The following is a 10,087-nucleotide window of genomic DNA, read 5'->3' on the forward strand; positions in this document are numbered from 1 at the left end:
GAAATTGATGCAAACAGACATGAAGAACACTTTGAAATGAGAAAGCTCCACTTATATGCTATCATTAACCCATTACTGCCCAAAATCTACATTTTATCACAATAAACTACCCGGAACGGGCTGGAACGCTACCCTAATATATAATACGGCAGTGAAACTCACCTGAAAATGATGCAAACACACATGAAGAACATTTTGAAATGAGAAAGCTCCACCAATATGCTTTCATACACCCATTACTGCCCAAAATCTACATTTTATCACGAAAAAGTACACGGAACGGGCCGGAACGCTACCCTAACATATAAAACGGCAGCAAAAATCATCTGAAAATTATGCAAACACACATGAAGAACATTTTGAAATGAGAAAGCTCCACCAATATGCTGTCATTCACCCATTACTGCCCAAAATCTACATTTTATCACCAAAAGTACCCGATACGGGCTGGAACGGTACCTTAACTTATAAAATGGCAGCAAAACTCACCTGAAAATGATGCAAACACACATGAAGAACATTTTGAAATGAGAAAGGTGCACCAATATGCTGTCATTAACTCATTACTGCCCAAAATCTACATTTTATCACGAAAAAGTACCCGGAACGGGCCGGAACGGTACCTTAACATATAAAATGGCAGCAAAACTCACCTGAAAATGCTGCAAACTCACATGAAGAACATTTTGAAATGAGAAAGTTGCACCAATATGCTGTCATTAACCCAATACTGCCCAAAATCTACATTTTATCACAATAAACTACCCGGAACGGGCTGGAACGCTACCCTAATATATAATACGGCAGTGAAACTCACCTGAAAATGATGCAAACACACATGAAGAACATTTTGAAATGAGAAAGCTCCACCAATATGCTTTCATACACCCATTACTGCCCAAAATCTACATTTTATCACGAAACAGTACGCGGAACGGGCCGGAACGCTACCGTGATATATAAAATGGCAGCAAAATTCACCTGAAAATGATGCAAACACACATAAAGAACATTTTGAAATGAGAAAGCTCCACTTATATGCTATCATTAACCCATTACTGCCCAAAATCTACATTTTATCATGAAAAACTACCAGGAACGAGCCATAGCGCTACCTAATATATACAACGGCAGCAAAACTCACCTGAAAATGATGCAAACACACATGAAGAACATTTTGAAATGACAACGGTGCACCAATCTGCTGTCATTCACCCATTACTGCCCAAAATCTACATTTTAACACGAAAAAGTACCCGGAACGGGCCGCAACGCTACCCTAATATATAAAATGGCAGCAAAAATCATCTGAAAATTATGCAAACACACATGAAGAACATTTTGAAATGAGAAAGCTCCACTTATATGCTATCATTAACCCATTACTGCCCAAAATCTACATTTTATCATGAAAAACTACCAGGAACGAGCCATAACGCTACCTAATATATAAAACGGCAGCAAAACTCACCTAAAAATGATGCAAACACACATGAAGAACATTTTGAAATGAGAAAGGTGCACCAATATGCTGTCATTCACCCATTAATGCCCAAAATCTAAATTTTATCACGAAACAGTACGCGGAACGGGCAGGAACGCTACCGTGATATATAAAATGGAAGCAAAACTCACCTGAAAATGATGCAAACACACATGAAGAACACTTTGAAATGAGAAAGCTCCACTTATATGCTATCATTAACCCATTACTGCCCAAAATCTACATTTTCTCATGAAAATCTACCAGGAGCGAGCATTAACGCTACCCTAATATATAAAATGGCAGCAAAAATCATCTGAAAATTATGCAAACACACATAAAGAACATTTTGAAATGAGAAAGCTCCACCAATATGCTGTCATTCACCCATTACTGCCCAAAATCTACATTTTATCACGAAAAAGTACCCGGAACGGGCTGGAACGCTACCCTAATATATAATGCGGCAGTGAAACTCACCTAAAAATGATGCAAACACACATGAAGAACATTTTGAAATGAGAAAGCTCCACCAATATGCTGTCATTCACCCATTACTGCCCAAAATATACATTTTATCACGAAAAAGTACGCGGAACGGGCCGCAACGCTACCCTGATATATAAAATGGCAGCAAAACTCACCTGAAAATGATGCAAACACACATGAAGAACATTTTGAAATGAGAAAGCTCCACCAATATGCTGTCATTCACCCATTACTGCCCAAAATCTACATTTCATCACGAAACAGTAAGTGGAACGGGCAGGAACGCTACCGTGATATATAAAATGGCAGCAAAACTCACCTGAAAATGATGCAAACACACATGAAGAACACGTTGAAATGAGAAAGCTCCACTTATAGGCTATCATTAACCCATTACTGCCCAAAATCTACATTTTATCATGAAAATCTACCAGGAACGAGCATTAACCCTACCCTAATATATAAAACGGCAGCAAAACTCACCTGAAAATGATGCAAACACACATGAAGAACATTTTGAAATGAGAAAGGGGCACCAATATGCTGTCATTCACCCATTACTGCTCAAAATCTACATTTTATCACGAAAAAGTACACGGAACGGGCCGGAACGCTACCCTAACATATAAAACGGCAGCAAAAATCATCTGAAAATTATGCAAACACACATGAAGAACATTTTGAAATGAGAAAGCTCCACCAATATGCTTTCATACACCCATTACTGCCCAAAATCTACATTTTATCACGAAAAAGTACACGGAACGGGCCGGAACGCTACCCTAACATATAAAACGGCAGCAAAAATCATCTGAAAATTATGCAAACACACATGAAGAACATTTTGAAATGAGAAAGCTCCACCATTATGCTGTCATTCACCCATTACTGCCCAAAATCTACATTTTATCACCAAAAGTACCCGATACGGGCTGGAACGGTACCTTAACTTATAAAAGGGCAGCAAAACTCACCTGAAAATGATGCAAACACACATGAAGAACATTTTGAAATGAGAAAGGTGCACCAATATGCTGTCATTAACTCATTACTGCCCAAAATCTACATTTTATCACGAAAAAGTACCCGGAACGGGCCGGAACGGTACCTTAACATATAAAATGGCAGCAAAACTCACCTGAAAATGCTGCAAACTTACATGAAGAACATTTTGAAATGAGAAAGTTGCACCAATATGCTGTCATTAACCCATTACTGCCCAAAATCTACATTTTATCACAATAAACTACCCGGAACGGGCTGGAACGCTACCCTAATATATAATACGGCAGTGAAACTCACCTGAAAATGATGCAAACACACATGAAGAACATTTTGAAATGAGAAAGCTCCACCAATATGCTTTCATACACCCATTACTGCCCAAAATCTACATTTTATCACGAAACAGTACGCGGAACGGGCCGGAACGCTACCGTGATATATAAAATGGCAGCAAAATTCACCTGAAAATGATGCAAACACACATAAAGAACATTTTGAAATGAGAAAGCTCCACTTATATGCTATCATTAACCCATTACTGCCCAAAATCTACATTTTATCATGAAAAACTACCAGGGACGAGCCATAGCGCTACCTAATATATACAACGGCAGCAAAACTCACCTGAAAATGATGCAAACACACATGAAGAACATTTTGAAATGACAACGGTGCACCAATCTGCTGTCATTCACCCATTACTGCCCAAAATCTACATTTTATCACGAAAAAGTACCCGGAACGGGCCGCAACGCTACCCTAATATATAAAATGGCAGCAAAAATCATCTGAAAATTATGCAAACACACATGAAGAACATTTTGAAATGAGAAAGCTCCACTTATATGCTATCATTAACCCATTACTGCCCAAAATCTACATTTTATCATGAAAAACTACCAGGAACGAGCCATAACGCTACCTAATATATAAAACGGCAGCAAAACTCACCTAAAAATGATGCAAACACACATGAAGAACATTTTGAAATGAGAAAGGTGCACCAATATGCTGTCATTCACCCATTAATGCCCAAAATCTAAATTTTATCACGAAACAGTACGCGGAACGGGCAGGAACGCTACCGTGATATATAAAATGGAAGCAAAACTCACCTGAAAATGATGCAAACACACATGACGAACACTTTGAAATGAGAAAGCTCCACTTATATGCTATCATTAACCCATTACTGCCCAAAATCTACATTTTCTCATGAAAATCTACCAGGAACGAGCATTAACGCTACCCTAATATATAAAATGGCAGCAAAAATCATCTGAAAATTATGCAAACACACATAAAGAACATTTTGAAATGAGAAAGCTCCACCAATATGCTGTCATTCACCCATTACTGCCCAAAATCTACATTTTATCACGAAAAAGTACCCGGAACGGGCTGGAACGCTACCCTAATATATAATGCGGCAGTGAAACTCACCTAAAAATGATGCAAACACACATGAAGAACATTTTGAAATGAGAAAGCTCCACCAATATGCTGTCATTCACCCATTACTGCCCAAAATATACATTTTATCACGAAAAAGTACGCGGAACGGGCCGCAACGCTACCCTGATATATAAAATGGCAGCAAAACTCACCTGAAAATGATGTAAACACACATGAAGAACATTTTGAAATGAGAAAGCTCCACCAATATGCTGTCATTCACCCATTACTGCCCAAAATCTACATTTCATCACGAAACAGTAAGTGGAACGGGCAGGAACGCTACCGTGATATATAAAATGGCAGCAAAACTCACCTGAAAATGATGCAAACACACATGAAGAACACGTTGAAATGAGAAAGCTCCACTTATAGGCTATCATTAACCCATTACTGCCCAAAATCTACATTTTATCATGAAAATCTACCAGGAACGAGCATTAACCCTACCCTAATATATAAAACGGCAGCAAAACTCACCTGAAAATGATGCAAACACACATGAAGAACATTTTGAAATGAGAAAGGTGCACCAATATGCTGTCATTCACCCATTACTGCCCAAAATCTACATTTTATCACGAAAAAGTACACGGAACGGGCCGGAACGCTACCCTAACATATAAAACGGCAGCAAAAATCATCTGAAAATTATGCAAACACACATGAAGAACATTTTGAAATGAGAAAGCTCCACCAATATGCTGTCATTCGCCCATTACTGCCCAAAATCTACATTTTATCACCAAAAGTACCCGATACGGGCCGGAACGGTACCTTAACTTATAAAATGGCAGCAAAACTCACCTGAAAATGATGCAAACACACATGAAGAACATTTTGAAATGAGAAAGGTGCACCAATATGCTGTCATTAACCCATTACTGCCCAAAATCTACATTTTATCACAATAAACTACCCGGAACGGGCTGGAACGCTACCCTAATATATAATACGGCAGTGAAACTCACCTGAAAATGATGCAAACACACATGAAGAACATTTTGAAATGAGAAAGCTCCACCAATATGCTGTTATACACCCATTACTGCCCAAAATCTACATTTTATCACGAAACAGTACCCGGAACGGGCCGGAACGCTACCGTGATATAAAAATGGCAGCAAAACTCACCTGAAAATGATGCAAACACACATGAAGAACATTTTGAAATGAGAAAGCTCCACTTACATGCTATCATTAACCCATTACTGCCCAAAATCTACATTTTATCATGAAAAACTACCAGGAACGAGCCATAACGCTACCGAATATATAAAACGGCAGCAAAACTCACCTGAAAATGATGCAAACACACATGAAGAACATTTTGAAATGAGAAAGGTGCACCAATCTGCTGTCATTCACCCATTACTGCCCAAAATCTACATTTTATCACGAAAAAGTACCCGGAACAGGCCGGAACGCTACCCTAATATATAAAACAGCAGCAAAACGCACCTGAAAATGATGCAAACACACATGAAGAACATTTTGAAATGAGAAAGCTCCACCAATATGCTGTCATTCACCCATTACTGCCCAAAATCTACATTTTATCACGAAAAAGTACGCAGAACGGCCCGCAACGCTTCCCTGATATATAAAGTGGCAGCAAAACTCACCTGAAAATGATGCAAACAAACATGAAGAACATTTTGAAATGAGAAAGCTCCACCGATATGCTGTCATTCACCCATTACTGCCCAAAATCTACATTTTATCACGAAAAAGTGCCCGGAACGGGCTGGAACGCTACCCTAATATATAATGCGGCAGTGAAACTCACCTGAAAATGATGCAAACAAACATGAAGAACATTTTGAAATGAGAAAGCTCCACTTATATGCTATCATTAACCCATTACTGCCCAAAATCTACATTTTATCATGAAAAACTACCCGGAACGAGCCAGAACCCTATCCTAATATATAAAACGGCAGCAAAACTCATCTGAAAATGATGCCACCACACATGAAGAACATTTTGAAATGTGAAAGCTCCACCAATATGTCGTCATTCACCCATTACTGCCCAAAATATATATTTTATCATGAAAAAGTACCCGGAACGGGCCGGAACGCTACCCTAACATATAAAACGGCAGCAAAACTCCACTGAAAATGATGTAAACACACATGAAGAACATTTTGAAATGAAAAAGGTGCACCAATATGCTGTCATGAACCCATTACTGCCCAAAATCTACATTTTATCACGGAAAAGTATCCGGAACGGGCTAGAACACAACCCTAATATATAATACGGAAGTGAAACTCATCTGAAAATGATGCAAACACACATGAAGAACATTTTGAAATGAGAAAGCTCCACCAATATGCTGTCATTGACCCATTACTGCCCAAAATCTACATTTTATCACGAAACAGTACGCGGAACGGGCCGGAACGCTACCGTGATATATAAAATGGCAGCAAAACTCACCTGAAATTGATGCAAACAGACATGAAGAACAATTTGAAATGAGAAAGCTCCACTTATATTCTATCATTAACCCATTACTGCCCAAAATCTACATTTTATCATGAAAAACTACCAGGAACGAGCCATAACGCTACCCTAATATATAAAACGGCAGCAAAACTCACCTGAAAATGATGCAAACACACATGAAGAACATTTTGAAATGAGAAAGGTGCACCAATATGCTGTCATTCACCCATTACTGCCCAAAATCTACATTTTATCACGAAAAAGTACACAGAACGGGCCGGAACGCAACCCTAACATATAAAACGGCAGTAAAAATCATCTGAAAATTATGCAAACACACATGAAGAACATTTTGAAATGAGAAAGGTGCACCAATATGCTGTCCTTAACTCATTACTGCCCAAAATCTACATTTTATCACGAAAAAGTACACGGAACGGGCCGGAACGGTACCTTAACATATAAAATGGCAGCAAAACTCACCTGAAAGTGCTGCAAACTCACATGAAGAACATTTTGAAATGAGAAAGTTGCACCAATATGCTGTCATTAACCCATTACTGTCCAAAATCTACATTTTATCACAATAAACTACCCGGAACGGGCTGGAACGCTACCCTAATATATAATACGGCAGTGAAACTCACCTGAAAATGATGCAAACACACATGAAGAACATTTTGAAATGAGAAAGCTCCACCAATATGCTTTCATACACCCATTACTGCCCAAAATCTACATTTTATCACGAAACAGTACGCGGAACGGGCCGGAACGCTACCGTGATATATAAAATGGCAGCAAAATTCACCTGAAAATGATGCAAACACACATAAAGAACATTTTGAAATGAGAAAGCTCCACTTATATGCTATCATTAACCCATTACCGCCCAAAATCTACATTTTATCATGAAAAACTACCAGGAACGAGCCATAACGCTACCTAACATATAAAACGGCAGCAAAACTCACCTGAAAATGATGCAAACACACATGAAGAACATTTTGAAATGAGAAAGGTGCACCAATCTGCTGTCATTCACCCATTACTGCCCAAAATCTACATTTTATCACGAAAAAGTACCCGGAACGGGCCGGAACTCTACACTAATATATAAAATGGCAGCAAAAATCATCTGAAAATTATGCAAACACACATAAAGAACATTTTGAAATGAGAAAGCTCCACCAACATGCTGTCATTCACCCATTACTGCCCAAAATCTACATTTCATCACGAAAAAGTACGCGGAACGGGCCGCAACACTACCCTGATATATAAAATGGCAGCAAAACTCACCTGAAAATGATGCAAACACACATGAAGAACATTTTGAAATGAGAAAGCTCCACCGATATGCTGTCATTCACCCATTACTGCCCAAAATCTACATTTTATCACAAAAAAGTACCCGGAACGGGCTGCAACGCTACCCTAATACATAAAACAGCAGCAAAACGCACCTGAAAATGATGCAAACACACACGAAGAACATTTTGAAATGAGAAAGCTCCACTTATATGCTGTCATTAACCCATTACTACCCAAAATCTACATTTTATCATGAAAAACTACCTGGAACAAGCCAGAACGCTACCCTAATATTCAAAACGGCTGCAAAACTCCACTGAAAATGATGTAAACACACATGAAGAACATTTTGAAATGAAAAAGGTGCACCAATATGCTGTCATGAACCCATTACTGCCCAAAATCTACATTTTATCACGAAAAAGTACCCGGAACGGGTTGGAACGCTACCCTAATATATAATGCAACAGTGAAACTCACCTGAAAATGATGCAAACACACATGAAGAACATTTTGAAATGAGAAAGCTCCACTTATATGCTATCATTAACCCATTACTGCCCAAAATCTACATTTTATCATGAAAAACTACCCGGAACGAGCCAGAACGCTACCCTAATATATGAAACGGCTGCAATACTCCACTGAAAATGATGTAAACACACATGAAGAACATTTTGAAATGAGGAAGCTCCACCAATATGCTGTCATACACCCATTACTGCCCAAAATCTACATTTTATCACAATAAACTACCCGGAACGGGCTGAAACGCTACCCTAATTTATAATACGGCAGTGAAACTCACCTGAAAATGATGCAAACACACATGAAGAACATTTTGAAATGAGGAAGCTCCACCAATATGCTGTCATACACCCATTACTGCCCAAAATCTACATTTTATCACGAAACAGTACGCGGAACGGGCCGGAACGCTACCGTGATATATTAAATGGCAGCAAAACTCACCTGAAAATGATGCAAACACACATGAAGAACACTTTGAAATGAGAAAGCTCCACTTATATGCTATCATTGACCCATTACTGCCCAAAATCTACATTTTATCATGAAAAACTACCAGGAACGAGCCATAAGCTACCCTAATATATAAAACGGCAGCAAAACTCACCTGAAAATGATGCAAACACACATGAAGAACATTTTGAAATGAGAAAGGTGCACCAATATGCTGTCATTCACCCATTACTGCCCAAAATCTACATTTTATCACTAAAAAGTACACAGAACGGGCCGGAACGCTACCCTAACATATAAAACGGCAGCAAAAATCATCTGAAAATTATGCAAACACACATGAAGAACATTTTGAAATGAGAAAGCTCCACCAATATGCTGTCATTCACCCATTACTGCCCAAAATCTACATTTTATCACCAAAAGTACCCGATACGGGCCGGAACGGTACCTTAACTTATAAAATGGCAGCAAAATTCACCTGAAAATGATGCAAACACACATGAAGAACATTTTGAAATGAGAAAGGTGCACCAATATGCTGTCCTTAACTCATTACTGCCCAAAATCTACATTTTATCACGAAAAAGTACACGGAACGGGCCGGAACGGTACCTTAACATATAAAATGGCAGCAAAACTCACCTGAAAGTGCTGCAAACTCACATGAAGAACATTTTGAAATGAGAAAGTTGCACCAATATGCTGTCATTAACCCATTACTGCCCAAAATCTACATTTTATCACAATAAACTACCCGGAACGGGCTGGAACGCTACCCTAATATATAATACGGCAGTGAAACTCACCTGAAAATGATGCAAACACACATGAAGAACATTTTGAAATGAGAAAGCTCCACCAATATGCTTTCATACACCCATTACTGCCCAAAATCTACATTTT

This window comes from Ambystoma mexicanum, chromosome 1p (assembly GCF_040938575.1).
Source record: "Ambystoma mexicanum isolate Mex_15411 chromosome 1p, UKY_AmexF1_1, whole genome shotgun sequence".
In the NCBI taxonomy this organism is placed as follows: domain Eukaryota; kingdom Metazoa; phylum Chordata; class Amphibia; order Caudata; family Ambystomatidae; genus Ambystoma; species Ambystoma mexicanum.